The sequence below is a fragment of the Canis lupus genome, chromosome 2 (genome assembly GCF_003254725.2).
Source record: "Canis lupus dingo isolate Sandy chromosome 2, ASM325472v2, whole genome shotgun sequence".
Taxonomy (NCBI): Eukaryota; Metazoa; Chordata; class Mammalia; order Carnivora; family Canidae; genus Canis; species Canis lupus.
Window position 1 is genome coordinate 84,000,157 of NC_064244.1, and position 15,540 is coordinate 84,015,696.

General features: G+C 45.5%; 1 protein-coding gene across 2 annotated transcripts in view; it reads right to left on the bottom strand.

The window, feature by feature from the left end:
* The window catches only part of PEX14 (peroxisomal biogenesis factor 14), a 138,532-nt gene that overhangs the window by 68,057 nt on the left and 54,935 nt on the right, over nt 1–15,540 (bottom strand). The window lies entirely within an intron of this gene.

A 15,540-nucleotide genomic window follows, 5' to 3' on the forward strand; every position in this document is an offset into this window, starting at 1 on the left:
GACACCACATCGTCGTCGTCTGACTCCCCACCCGGCACTCTCTCCACTCTCTTCTCTATCCAGGTCCACAGGCCAAAAACCTTGGCAGTGAGTGCAGACACCTACCTCGCCTTCACTCCTTGCATCATTTCATTCAGCCACCAACTCCCGCAGACTCTACTTCACACCCTCGCTAATCCACCCTCTCCAACCCCATACCACCTGCCCTTGTCCATCCATCACTTCTCACCTGAATTACTGCCGTGAACTCCCCACTGCCCACCCTGCCTTCAGAGAGAGCTTTCCAAAACGCAAACAGGATATATTATTCTACATAAAACTCTTCATAGCTTCACCACTGAGCACGTAATAAAACCCAAACACATAAGGTCTGACCCCTGCCTACCTCTCCAACTTCCCAGTCTGTTTCCTAAATATCCAGGCCATTCCTGGTCTCAGAGACAATGTTCCCATCCCATCCCTGCAGAGATTAAAGTCAGCATGCTCGCCAAAGCCTAGAGACAACTAATCCTCTCAGGGACTCCTATGAGGGTAACCTCCTCTATAATGACACCTTTTCTAACCCCTCCACTCCGATCCTCCTCCACCAGCACAAGACTGATCACCTCCTCCTCTGGGCCCCTATAAGTACACCTACTATAGCCCCCTATATATAGTACCCCTACTATAAGTACACCCGTGTGACACCTGTTTGTATATCACAGAACCTCGCTAGACCACTAATATTAAATCCTCCATTTTCAGTGCTTGGCACAGATGTTGCCACGGAGGAAATGGACATTCAGTAAATTAGAGAGTGGATGGACAGATTTTCCCACTCTATCGTACTGTCTCTGTGTATGAAACTCGGAACTAGTGATTCAGACAAACACATGGATAGACATATATAACAATCCATATAAAAAAGAAACAAACTCAGAGCAATGATTCTAAGAAACAGATAATTTAAAAATGTTTTCTTTACTTAAACATGCACTATAACTTCCTGATTGAGTTTGTTGTGAGACTGACATGAAAACTAGTTAGCATCCCACATCCATCACTGGTTGGAAAGGGGACAGAGCTACTGAGAATTAAAGACCTGATTTAAGATTAAACTTCTGTGATGAATACTCGCCAGCAAATAGCTGAGAACTAACCATACGTGTGTACTACTCTTGATTCATCACGAACTGCTTTTAAACAAACACCTACCATTTCCTCAAAACAAACAGAGTGATTATGGTAAGGCCTTGTTAGTGTTCAGCTGTATACACGGTATACATTAACAACCCTGGAACCACCTTGAAACAGTCTCGAAGCCAGATCTGTGTCAGTGGGGCAAGGCTTCCTAGGTCCTGCGCAATGTAATGACATCCGAGCCGAGGCGGGCGAGCTCTGCTCCACTGAGGTTCAACTCCTGAGAGTGGATCTTAAAGGTGAGGCATGGCGGCTCAGGAGAAAGTCGATTTAATTTGTTTAACATCATAAAAAGGGACATTTCCACATGGACAGCAAGGACATGAATATCATGTGTGTACGGCAGAATTATAAACGCATTTTTGGCGAAATTCAATAAAGCTGATTCTACTGCATAAGGTCAGCAATTTACTATAAAAAATGATATGATTGCAATTTTTAATATAACCCATGTATTTGCTGCAAGATGCTCTAGAAGATTGTGTAACGTAGCCGTTCGACCTCTCCACTGGAGCAGAGATCACCCTATTTACCCTTTATTGTCCTGATGGAAGCCTCCACACAGAACAACAGTCACTGGCACTTAGGAACGCAGCCACCCCCTCAACCCCGACCCTTCCTCTCCTCAAGCGCAAGAACGAGCTCTCTGGGCGAAAGCCCTCCCGGAGGCAGCCAGAAAGCCTCCCCGACTAAATAAAACTAGAATTACGTTCACCTTCTATTCCTGATAACAGAAATGAAAGGGGTGCATGAAATAAATGACCTACATGGGTCACTCCGGATTTCATTGCTAATACCGGGACCCTTCCCGGAGGGCGTCCCAGCAGGCGGTGCGCAGCACGTCGATGGCTCAGGGTGACAGACGCCCGTGCCTCAGATTCTGTGGGTGGCCCGAAGCCTCTGTGCTCATGGGCACTATTTTTGAGAACTAATTTGGGTCACAATGAAGAGTAAATGAGTCAGGATATGTGAGAATGCGTTTTTACCTGTAGTGCAAACTGCCTAGGCCAGAGGCGATCCTACAGGCTCGACATCGAGCCACCCTGAGCTTGCTAACTAATTGCAGGAACCGTATCCCTGGTCGTTTCTACGGTCTCACCACCAGGTACTCCACTGGCCTGGGCCCTTTGTGTCCTCACTGCGGGCACCTAGCATAGCGTCCAGCACACTGCACACTAGGAATGCCTGGTGAGCGGGGATGAACTTGCTCACTGATGGTACAAAAAAATTACAGACTGAGGGATATGAAACTCCAACAGAACTTTTCTTTTCAATGGCATCTCTAAGATGGAAGCTGGGTAAGATGTCACTCTTCCTTTTCCCTCATGCTTACTATGAGTTCTTGGATCAAATCAGGCTCCTCTCCTGCCCTGCAGTCTTTGAGCTGGCTGTCACTCGGCCAGCACGGAGTACTCTGGTTTCTTTGTACTCTGGTTTCCGCAACCCTCCCGATGCAAACCTCCCCACCCACCTACCCGCTCTGGAAGCACCTTGCTTAACTGCAACAATTCTGCACATTTCACCTTTCTGTCTCCACCCCCACAACACTGTGTCTTATTAACCCTGAGATTCTTGGTCCTAGGGCCGGCACAATGCCTTGTAAAAAATATGCTCAATAAATATTTGCTGGGATGAATGCATGAATGAATGGTAAAAATCTTCCAAAATCAGGTATTCAGGTCTTGCACACAACTGCACTATTTTCTGTTCTATTTTAATACTTAGTCTGCTCTTTTCAGGACTGCTTCACGGAGAGGCTCTGACTGAAAAAAAATTTAAGTAAATATCAGAAATGGACTCAAAAGAGGTCATCATGAATCTCCATATTTATTCTCTTTCAATTACATTCTGTACAAATTAGCTCCATTTGTAAGTTAAACCGATTTTTCTAACAGCCTCTTCTTCAAACTCAACCTGTGTTCTTTCGGCCAAGACCCCAAATTTTGCAATTAGAATAATTTAATTGACAATTCTGTTTGTGACTCACAAAGCAGGAGAGGGTATGGCTTTGTTCTTTAGCTTCATAGGTTTATTCCTGTCAGTAGTAAAATATTTTTCTTGTTGGCTGAGAGTACAGATCCAGCTTGAAGCCAAAAACAGAGTGGACGAGAGTCCCGTTCCTCTGCACTTTTAGGTTTCATTGAAAAGATGACATTTGTGTGGTTGTGATATTTAATTTATCACAGAGGGTCATGATTTTTTCCCCTGAAATGCCATGATAAGGTAAACTTCAACTTTATGAATGAAAGCCTCTGCAATCACTTAAACTAAAAATCTACACAAAATTTAAGGACCACCGTCTTAGTAGACAATCTCCTCAACAATCTAATTACAGAAAGATGGCTCGAAAGGGTTTTAAAACTAAACAGAATAATTAACAGTAAGAGACCAGAGCATTCGCAAGTCTTCTGTCTGAAGAAAGGGGCATCATCTGAGAAGACTAGTTTCTACTAGAAAGGTTTAGAAACCAGACACATGCCTGTGGAAAGTTGGAAGGGAAAAAGTAGTCAAGTTGTTTATTTTATTTTATTTTATTTTATTTTATTTTATTTTATTTTATTTTATTTTATTTTATTTTATTTTATTATTTTTTAAAAAGATTTTTATCTATCCATTCATGAGAGACACAGACAGAGGCAGAGACACAGGCAGAGGGAGAAGTAGGCTCCACGTAGGAGCCCGACGTGGGACTTGATCCCAGGACTCCAGGATCATGCCCCTGAGCCAAAGGCCGGCACCTAACTGCTGGGCCACCAGGTGTCCTAAGTTGTTCATTTTAAGTAGGAGCCTAGGTGCCCCAGCATGCCACTGCCGTTAGGAGCGACATCTACTTAACTATCACTAATGGGAAGAAGATAAAGCTGTCGACTGACCAATCTAGCAAGCCTACAATGAAAAGTAAATTTAAAATAAAAGCACACTAACTCATGCTTCACAAATACAGATCCTCTTAACACACACACACACACACACACACACAAAGCAGGAGAGGCTCAAAAATGTTACTATAACAATGGATTGGTACATTAATGAATGCCAGTCCAAGTTACTTTCTAACCAGAGTCCCATCAACATAAAATATCATAGCGATTGCCTAATGTCGGACGGACCGTAGCTTAAGTTTCTGAAGTCTCTGCGTCCGACTTTTCCAGACAAACCCACATATCATGCAGTCCCTTTGCTGAAAACCCGCTTGCCCGCCCTCAGCCGCTAAATCTCATTACAACTCCCATCCCTAAGTGAGCCAGAGAGGAGTGACAAGTGTTCTTACAACCATCTCACGAAGTCAGCGGCGATAAGGACCACGTCAATATTTATCTCCTGGACAAACTAGAAAATACATCACCACAGCTTTTGTTAAAAATTAAAGGCACAGCTTTTAGTTGACTAAAAAAAAAAAAAAAAATCCTTCTTTCACATATACATACAATTTGCTCTTTGTTGAATGAAATAACTTTAGATTTACAACTAAACCGCTGCCACCTGCTTAAACACTGAAACCATGAACTCTCTTTCGGATGACTTTTTTTTTTTTTTTTTTTTTTTTTTTTTTTTTTTAAAAGAAACATAGTTTTTTTTTTTTTTAATTTTTATTTATTTATGATAGTCACAGAGAGAGAGAAAGAGAGAGGCAGAGACACAGGCAGAGGGAGAAGCAGGCTCCATGCACCGGGAGCCCGACGTGGGATTCGATCCCGGGTCTCCAGGATCGCGCCCTGGGCCAAAGGCAGGCGCCAAACCGCTGCGCCACCCAGGGATCCCTCGGATGACTTTTTTTATTAGCCAGCTTTGGAGCTAAATGAATGCTTCCCTCATTTTGTGGGCCGTTTACCTAAATGGCCTGAAAAATTCCAAGTTAAGCCTTCAGTAAGAAAGAGGCTTGTGACCAATAGATGCTTAGACGCTGTTTGGGGGCAAATACGTGTGTGTGAGTCTTTCTCTTCCACGGGCTCCTCCGACAGCACTCCTCTTCCTGGAGCGCCTTCCTCCGTAAGAGAAGCCGGCTACTAAAGCTGCCCTTCCCAGATTCCTTGGCAGAGAGAGTTCTGGATGGGACTTAGGTACACTCACCGGTGATATGAAAAGTGGAAATGAGGTGACAGACCTGTACCTGTTGCTTTAGACCGTGGCAACATGGGCCAATCGGCAGGCAGGACACCGGAAATACCTAGGTTCCCTATGGCAGGGCCCGACCTCAGGCCTCCTTCACGGGCGTCAAGGGGCACTTTTATAGATGCAGAAGCCAAGCTCACACTCCAATGTCCTGTCACTGTTTGTATGAATGTCGGACGCGCTGCAGTGGGGGCAGCGGCAACTTCCTGACCCCTGAGTCACAGCTACGAGGGCGTGCTCTTCAACTGGAACGTGCCGGTGGCAGCCTCCCGATTCCCCACTTTCCTGACGGAAACAGGAGGGCGGAGCGGCTCCCCTGGCCAGTCAGTCCTTCCATGTTCTGAAAGTCATTCCTGGAGACCAGGCCTTGGTTCCACTCCTCTGGCCCTTTCTAGAGTGAGCAAGCTCCTAACTGCCTATATTAAATCCCTCTCTGCTCAAAATTCCTAGACGTTCCTGTGACATGAATCTTTATGATACCAACACCTTTGTCTTTTTAACATGACATCACAGCAAACTCTCTACAGCCCATTAAGAGTAGGCCTTCCAAGAAGATACACTCTGTCATACTGTGGTCATTGTCAACCAAGCCCTTATTTTCAGCGCCAGGCAGTCTGCTAAGTGCTTTTCACCTTATTTTCATTTAACTCTTACAAGAACCTTTTGTAGTAAATGCTACCTCGAATTCCATTTTACAAATAAAGAAATCACAGCACAGTGAGGTTCAGTATTTTATCCAGAGTCACATAGCTAGAAAGTGGTGACGCTAGCATTTCAAACCAGGCAGTTTGCACTATTACCTCCCATGCTAGAGTACTCCACACATGACCTATTATTTAGTCTCTCTCTCTCTCTTTCTTTTTAAAGATTTTATTTATTTATTCATGAGAGACACACAGAGAGGCAGAGACGCAGGCAGAGGGAGAAACAGCCTCCCTGCGGGGAGCCCGATGCAAGACTCAATCCCAGGACCCTGGAGTCACACCCTGAGCCAAAGGTAGACACTCAACCACTGAGCCCCGCAGGCGTCCTATTTAGTCTCTCCTAACACTGCTTCCGAAGCCATGTGGCTTTACCACTGGACAAACATTACAAATATGATACCTACACCTTCCTCTTTTCCAGGCTCCAAACCCTGCACACTCATACACGACTGTGGAGAACATACAATGACACAAGCATTTTGAAAAACAGTCTGGAAATCTGTTCAGGAGTTAGACATAAATGATCCACCACATGATCCAGACATTCCATCCCTCAGTACCTGCTCAAGAGAGAAAGATTCATATGTCCCTGCAAGATTTATACACAAATATTCAGAGAAGCTTTATTTTTAATAGCTAAAAAGCAGAAACTCAAGTATTCAACAACAGGTGAATGGATAAACAAGCTGTACTATATCTAAACAATGGAATGCTATTCAGCAATAAAAAGGAATGAAGCTCTAATGCATGTAATGATGTAGATGATGCTCAAAATAATTATGCTATATGAAAAAAGCCAGATAAAGTACAGATACCATACAGTCCCATTTATATAAAATTCTGGAAAATGCAGAGTAATCCATATGAAAGAAAGCAAATTGGTGCTTGTGTGGGAACCAGAGTGGCAGTGTGGGCGTGTGGCAGGAGGAAGGCAAGAGGAAACGTTTCGGGCTGATTAGGGTGCTCACTATCGTGACTGCAATGATGGTTTCCCAGCTACATATGTGTCAAAGTCGTAAATCTTGCACAATTTAAATACGTATAGTTTATTATATGTCAGTTATCCCTCTATACAGCTATACACACCAAAACCACCCTAAGAGTCACCTTTCGTCCTATCTCCTCCACCTCACACCCCCAATCTACTACTGAGAACGGCTTATTCTTTTTCCTACAAAGTCTGTGGCTCTGTCCTTCCTTCCCAGAAAGTACATGGTAGAGTTCAAGGCATTCTAGTCGGAAGACTTGGTCCTACTTCTACTTCTGCCACATATTTGCACTACTTAATCTTTCTGAGCCTCTGTGTCCTCATCTGTAAAATGGAGATTTGTTAAATCATGTATTCATTCATTCAACAAATATTTATTAACTTGGGATCCCTGGGTGGCTCAGCGGTTTACCACTGCCTTCGGCCCGGGATGTAATTCTGGGGTCCTGGGATCGAGTCCCACGTCGGGCTCCCTGCATGGAGCCTGCTTCTCCCTCTGCTTGTGTCTCTGCCTCTCTCTCTCTCTCTCTCTGTCTCTCATGAATAAATAAAATCTTTAAAAATATATATTTATTAACTTGCCTACTAAAAGACCATGGTGAAGAAGAAATTAATCTGTCTTTTGTAAATCACAAAGTTTTGTTTTGTTTTTAAGATTTTTATCTATTTGAGAAAGAGGTAAGAGATGGCAACAGCACACGAGCTAGGAGGAGGAGAAGCAGGCTCCCCGCTGAGCAGGGGGCCCACTGTGGCGCTTGATCCCAGGACCCTGAGAGCATGACCTGAGCTGAAGGCAGACACCCAGGCGCCCCTAAGCTGGCATTTTTATTTCCATCTTTGCTGCCACCTCCCCAGTCCAGATCCTCCACACTTGACAACGGACTTGGCAGTGCCTTCTTTGTGGCTGGTTCTACCACTGCCAGGCCTATTCGGTTTAAATATAGAGCCCAGAGTTAACTTCCTCGATAGCACTGTCACAGTTTCAACTGGTTCAAGTAATGTTGTCAAGCGTGATTTGTAATACAGAGTCCGAAGGCTGCCTCCTCCCTCGCTGCCCATCTCACCAACCTTAATTCTTTCTCCTACGGAGCCCACAGGCCAATCCAGCTAACAGCACCTTGAGCCTCCACATGAGCCTCTCTCACCAACGCTTTCTTCCCCACTCTCCTCTGACCATTTACACCCCCTGCCGCTCACTCCATGTCTGCGTTAGGGCGGTTAAGAAAGCTCTGTCAACCTAAGTCGCTGGAAAAGCGCATTTTCACTAGATACTGTAAAGCTAAAGACAGAAAGGACTGCATGCAAACACTGTACTCTAGTTTGGCAACGGCGTTCAGGCCAGCAGCCCTGAAACCACCTTACAGGTGCACCAGAGATGAACAGGTATGTGCAGTGTAGACTTAAGAAAAGCTGAGCTCCTCCTGCAACTTGTACTGGTAAAGTGCCTTCTAGTTCTGTTTTGCTCAGCCCCTCCCATTAGCCTCTCACCCGGGCTGGGGGCTGGCTCTGCTGGGCGTGGAGGAAGCTGGGAAGAACGAGACCCAGTCTCTGCCCTCGAGGGACTCACAGCCCAGTGAGCTTGATACTCCAGTCTCTGCTGGTCGGACAGGACCAACTTCTAACTGCCACCCTGCCACCCTTCAGTGTAGACACAGTTCCGGAGCACTCCGCCCCCATCCCTGCCCCCTTTTAATGAGCCTTTTGCGCCGTGGAAGACAGGTGCTTCATTTTTCTCTCAGCAACGGCCTAATGTGATAATATTCCACAAACAGCAGGTACTGAATAAAGGCCGACCACCTGACCGATGGCCAAGGACCCATGAAACGTCCAATAATGACAATAGAAAATGAAACCATTTCTTTGTTTCATTTGGAACGAATTGTAACTAAGTTTCTGAAGCTTTCCGTTTATTTGAATTTTCAAAAATTAAACTTAATGAGCCTATATCCCTTCAAAAACGGGCTAAAAAAGGATTCTTTTAGAAAGAAAGCATTTTTCTTGTAACCAGTGACCCGAAAGTCCCCTCAGAATCCAAATCTGTGCTAAGCATTAACAATTTGTTACGCAGCCTTTTTTCTCTAATTTCTTTCTACCTATAGTCATGTTTATAAAAGAAAACAGTTTTATGTTCTTTATATTCATAGTCTCACAAAATTTTAAGCAAGAAAAATATACCCTTGCCTACTCACATATGCAAAACACTTTTTAAATTTTTTTTTTTTTTTAATTTATGATAGTCACACACAGAGAGAGAGGCAGAGACATAGGCAGAGGGAGAAGCAGGCTCCATGTACCAGGAGCCCGACGTGGGATTCGATCCTGGGTCTCCAGGATTGCGCCCTGGGCCAAAGGCAAGCGCCAAACCACTGCGCCACCCAGGGATCCCAAAACACTTTTACATTAACCTAGTGCCAGACCCAGGGCCAACGATATCTATAGAAGACTATTTACCGGGTCATCATCGGAAATGGCAGAAGGTAGGAACCAGTCTAAATGTCCACTAATTTGGAACTGGTTTAAAAAAAATTCTGATACATGCTCATCCTGGAGTACTACGCAGCCACTGAGAAGAATGAATCCAATCTGTAGGTGCTGATGTGGAATGAATGCCCAAATGTAATGTCAGGTGTAAAGGTGAAGTGTAAAATATGCTACTACTGCATTTAAAATTGTTTGTGTTTCTCTGGGAGGACTAATAAATATTAACATTCCTTTATATGGACAGATGATCTTGGGAATGATACATAAACTGAATAAACAAGCATCCTCTGTAAAAGAGAATGAGTGGGGGGACGGGAACAAGAGACAGAAGGAAGACTAGTTTTCACTGTATATGCTTCTTTACAGTTTGAATTTTTGAAGCCACATACATAGCTTACCTTTCCAAAAAATGGAAGGAAGGAAGGAAGGAAGGAAGGAAGGAAGGAAGGAAGGAAGGAAGGAAGGCAGGCTTCAAAAATACTACTACCATACATGACAATGTCACTTTGGGTTTCTTTGCAGCACTGTCGCAGACACACAAGGCTAAGAAAAATCATTCTTCATTTTTAGGGAAAACCTGAAAGCAACTGGGTAAATCCAAAAGAGCTTTGTTTTCTTCCCCCCAAGCTCCTCTGGGCCACGGTCCCCCCAGGGCAGGGTGAAGTGTAGGCACCTAATGACCCAGTCTTTTGGGGGTAGCAAGTGTACCAGCTCCCCCTCTGGACAGGGAAGCCATGGTGCCCCCATTTCCATGGCCTTCAGTCGGTCTAGCGGCTGCAGCTCTCATCCTGGATGCTGAAAAAAAATCTCTGGAGTTCAAAACAAGTTTGGATAACAAGGGGAGCAGGAAAATTGATGGGGGGAACACCAGTCAGTGTGATGAATAGGCTGGTCCAGAACAGCAGGTGACGGATATGCAGATGCAAGACTGGCGGGGAAGGAAGATGGTCCGTTCACAACAGATGGATGGAGGTGCTCAATCATCCTCAGGAACAAGCCCGAGGCTGCCATACACAGCCCTGCCTGCTCCTTACTCACCTGCAGGGCATGGCCCCAGCCCCAGAGACTCTCTGTACCTGGGGCCCCAGAGGCTCCCTGTGCGGGATCACACCACACCAGGGCAGGGCCTACGGGAGTGACAGCAGGCAGTGTTTGAGGAAATGCCACTTGGCTGCAGGCGGGATTTGACCTGGGGACCGATTACCGGTGAACTTCTTCCTCCAGCTTCCAAAAAAACCCACACTTGTCTGTCTCGATAGTTCGCACTCAGGGGTAAGGCTTGCCCTGCCAGGGTGTGACCTGTTTGTGCAGGCCTAAGGGGTACAGGAATCCCAGGACACAGGAATTCCAGTGTTAAAGCCAGGACAGTGTTGGGCAAACGGGGACCAGTGGACACCCTACTTACCAGCCACCATCCTCTCCTTTTTCTTTCCCTATTCATCATCAGTGAGAAAGAACCTAGATCACCAAATGCAGTTCAAGCTCATGATGAGCACAACTCCTCAGGTAGGGTATTTGGTTTCTCCCAGTCATCTAAGACTGACAGGTAAGACAATAAAAAAAAAAAAAAAAATCATCCAACCCTTATCTTTGCCCAAAAGGGGAGCACCTTTTTAAAACGTCCACCTTTGGGGCTCCTGGCGGGATCAGACTGTGGAGCATGCGACTCTTGACCTGGGGGCTGTGGATTTGAGCCCCACTTTGGGGGTAGAGATGACTTAAAAAAATATAAAGAAATAAAATAAAATATATTTTTTTAAAAGAAATAAAACATCCATGTCAGAGAAGGCACAATTACTCCAGCAAATGCAGGAATGAATCTAAAACTCTGGTGCCACAATCCACATCTCATTAACAAAGAATCAGAAGGGCCAGACAGCCCCTCACAGAGCCAATACCCTTCCTTCCAGCTCAGCCACAGGAGTTTTTGAGGGTGAGGAAATGGGCCACAGCCAAGCATGGGATCTCCCTTCCCTGCCCCCTCCAAGCTCTCTGCTGGACCCAAGCTCTAGAAAAAAACAGCGTTATAAAGACTTCTGGCTTCACTAAGACACATTAAAGAATTAATTATAAAGTAAAGCTGAAGGAGAAAATTAATTTTAGAAACACATGAGGTTACAATTTTTTTTCCTGGAGATGGGGGAGGAAACACAGTTATTTTCATTCTCATCCTGGGGGCACAAGCTGGGAGCTGTCCAGTCGATAACCTGGCCATCAGAACAAGGTTTGTAATTAAAAGGTCAGTGACCTGGAAAGCCAGGGCCCCACTCCCAGAGCTTCTCAGTAATGACGGAGCTATTAAATTAAGACTGTTATGAAATCAATGCTAAAAAAGCTTTCATGGTAACGAGATTCCATTCAAGGACATGCAAACTACCTCATGAAATGGACGTAAATGATAAAAAAGAAAAGTAATAAAAGAGAGTTAAATTGAAATCTGCGTTAAGAATTTACTCCCCCTTGAAATACTCCAGTGAGAGCAGCCCTTCACCTCTACCCCACTACCAAGGTTGAGACCATCAGGTTTCTTCCTCAAGTTCATTTCCAGCAAGGAGGCAGCTTTGCTACCGGGGATTCCGCTTCCAGGAACAGAAGAAAGATAAGATCTCGTTTCACCTTTTAGAATGAGAAAGGATGGTGATGTGTCCCGTTTGTTTGGTTTTCCTTTTCCCCCTGGACTATGTATTAGATGAGCAAGAACATAGCCCTTAACTTACACACTTGAGAAAGGCACAATAAGCAAAAGTCTCGGCCAACACCACCCAGACCCCATTATGCAGGACTATACAGAGAAGCATATGATGCTCATCGTTTTTCTAGAAACCTGCTTTGCAATAGATACATTAGAGTAAGCTAACAGACAACGCTATCTTCCCCTCCGCCTCACCTACTCCCCTCGCCCCCGCTCCCCCCCCCCCCCCCCAAACAGGCATCACTTTTACCCACCTTACACTCAGCCTGCCAACATGTTTGGAAGCAGCCTGCCTCCTACATTTTGTGGTTGGATAGGGTGTCAAATCAACATAAGCCTATTGACAACGCTGTCCAAGCCTCTAACTTTCTGGACCGATTCTACTGCTGTTTTTAAGCTACTCTAACATCCTGGACTGCAGCCCACTTAAAGGCCAGACATGATGCCTGCCTGGTGAGAACTGCCTCTGTACGCAGTCCGGTTCCAGGAGGGCTTAAACCCCACGCACAGTCCAGTGATGCTCATGCGCAGCTGACTACACGGTTGATGTGCCATCTGCAGAATCAAGTGGTTGGAAGGAAAACAAAAACATTTATTCTAATACTCCGAAGGTGAACAGCTGGTTTTCTCTTTCATCCAAAAAATTCTCGATAAAACAAAGAAATGTTGTAAATTACACAAAATGGCAGTACAAACTTCAAGGAAAATGATAAATGATTCCAATAACTTCATGTTTCTCATTAATGACTCCATATTCAGACTTTGAAGCATCCAAAAGAGAACTCAAAAAAACAAAAAACAAACAAAAAAGCCCCCACCGACACAGAAGATCTTCACAAACCAATGCTCTTGCCTGTCTCTCCCATTCACTGCCCACTAGCCCGCCCCCAGTCTCCCCAGCCCCCCGAATGAGAGAGCACAACATTTAACCTGTCAGTAACAGAGGCAGGCTGCAGCCCTGCTCCGGGCTGTGGTTTCACATTAAAACAAACTCAGCTGATGTGCCTAAAGTAACCCTCATTTTCCACTGAACTGACATGCACTACAGGGACCTCAATTTCTATATTAAATATTAAATAATATTAAAAGAAAAACAAAATTGGATTTGCCTTTTCAGGAAAGAGATGTTTATTAAAAAAAAGAAAGTCAAGATTATAATTCAAGGCAGTGCTGCACTGCAATTCCCTGAAGTGACATTTGCTAGGAAAAGCCAAGACTACAGTAGCTGCGAGCTCGCCCAAAGCCGGCGCTCCATACCCACCCCTGCAGCCAGTCCTGTGGGGACAGTCCTGCGGGGAGGCGTGGGGAGCATGCCAGAACCTTGGTCCCTCCCCTCAGGACCCTTTCCCTGCCCCCACAGACCAGCCAGCCAACTCTCTTTCCTTCCCAAAAACAGTTAGGAACAGGGGAGAGGCTCATTCCTTTGCAAAAGTCCCTCCTCCCTCACCCCATCAGAGCTGGTGCCAAACTCCGTGGACCATGCACACCTGACCCAAGGAACAGCCGGAAATTCAAAAAGTGAAGTGTAAATTCACGAAGAGGCTCTTCTTGCCCAGATGCCAATCAAACCTTGGAATCCTCTGCCCAGAAAAGGTCCTGCCAGAACTTACCCTACTGGGATTCAACTCGGAAACAGATAATTACTGACTGAAGCAGCATTTCACAGGATAATGGAGATGGGTGATTACGTCCAGAGATTCTGGACTGAGGCTCAGGGTAGACTCCTGTAGCTCTCTTCAGAGGAAGAAGGGTAGGAGGCCCCTCGGGGTTCCTGCTGCCTGAAATTCTAAAGACTCACCCACATTAGGGGTCGAGGAGGAACTGTGCCCACTCCACACGGACAAACTCATCTCCCTCAGGCATGTGCTCGCGCCACCCTCTCAGAGAGGCCTCCTCGAGCGGCCCTGGCTAGGCGTGCAACCCATTCCCACCCCAGCACTGGGGCTCCTCAACCCCGTGCGCCCCGCATTACTTTTCTCCGTGGCACCTGCCACTCGAAATACCATGGCTCTCGTTTTCCTGCTGGTTAACTGTCTAGCTTTCCCCATTAGAATGTAAGCCCGGGGAGGGCAGGGACGCTGTCTGCCCTCTTCTCTGCAGGGTCCCCGGAGCCCAGAACGGGGCATGGCATAGGGCAAGCACTCTTCGCTGGATTAACTCATCGATTGGTTTTGTTTCGCACTGTTTTTAAAGGAACAACAAATAGTAATTGCACAAAACAGTTTCCTCTCCGCAGTAATTATTAGCCAACTAACTCAAAAGAAGTATTATTTGGTCCAGAGTTTCTCTCTCTTTTTTTCTCTCCCTCTCCCAGTCAGGGATTTATTAAAATTAAACAGATTAGATGGAGCTCCTGATACTAAAACTGCTCAGCAAAGCCTGCGGTGGGGAAGTGCCGAGCAAACACCAGAGACATTTGTCTCTAAATTGCTCTAAATACCTTCTGCAAATGAAATTCTAACCCAGCTGCGTTTGAGAGAAAATGAGGAATAACTGGTCATTGTCAGTGGAAGAGAAGATCAGGCAGTTATAATACTGCACAATATACTGGGGCAGAGGATCTCTCGGCAACCATAGATTTTGTCTCAGGTTACCCCGGGTAATCAGCACAGCTTTTAGGCTCAGCTTTCGCCGGCTTCAATGCTTTGATGAGAGAGCTGAAATCCCCAAGCTTTTATGATTAATTACTCCCCATAGGTACACATATTTCAAGGAAAAACTCTTTTATGGCATGATGGTTGCGGAGTGGAGAGGCCAGCCAACGCATTCCAAATTGTAATAACCTCCTACTGATGGGGGGCGAGCACGATGCCGCCAGCAAATGCACAACACCCCTCACAGCTCCGCTGCAGGGGCCGGCCCTGAGGCTGCTTTTGAACAGATGCCTGGGAAGGGAGAGCTTCAGGCTTGTCCTGCCCAAACCCCAGGGGTGTGGGCCTGGGACACGGTCCGGCAAGCATCTCTGTGGTGGGACGCCATGGAGCACACTGAGGAAACACCACCAAACCGCTCGGTCTTCTCTTCCAGCCACAGATGACTTAAAGCTCACAACGTAGAATTCTAAAGCTGACATTCCAGCTCCTGAAGAAAAAGGGTTTTGGGGAGGGAGGGGGGAGAAACTCACTCCCCTACCATGGTGTAGAAGGGCCTCTATACAACTTTCCAGCTTTCAAGAAAATTACATGCTCAAAGAGTGAAAAGTCAGATCCCTTTTTTGTTTGTTTTGGGGTCTGTTTTTGTATTTTACAAAAAAAGAAAAATATCCTAAATTGTAACAGCCAGAAGGGATTCTTTCTGCTTTGGACAATATTGAATTTGTCAAGATCCATTTAATCCTCGCTTACAGAAATACCATAAAACCAGTAATTTACCACTTCGGTCCG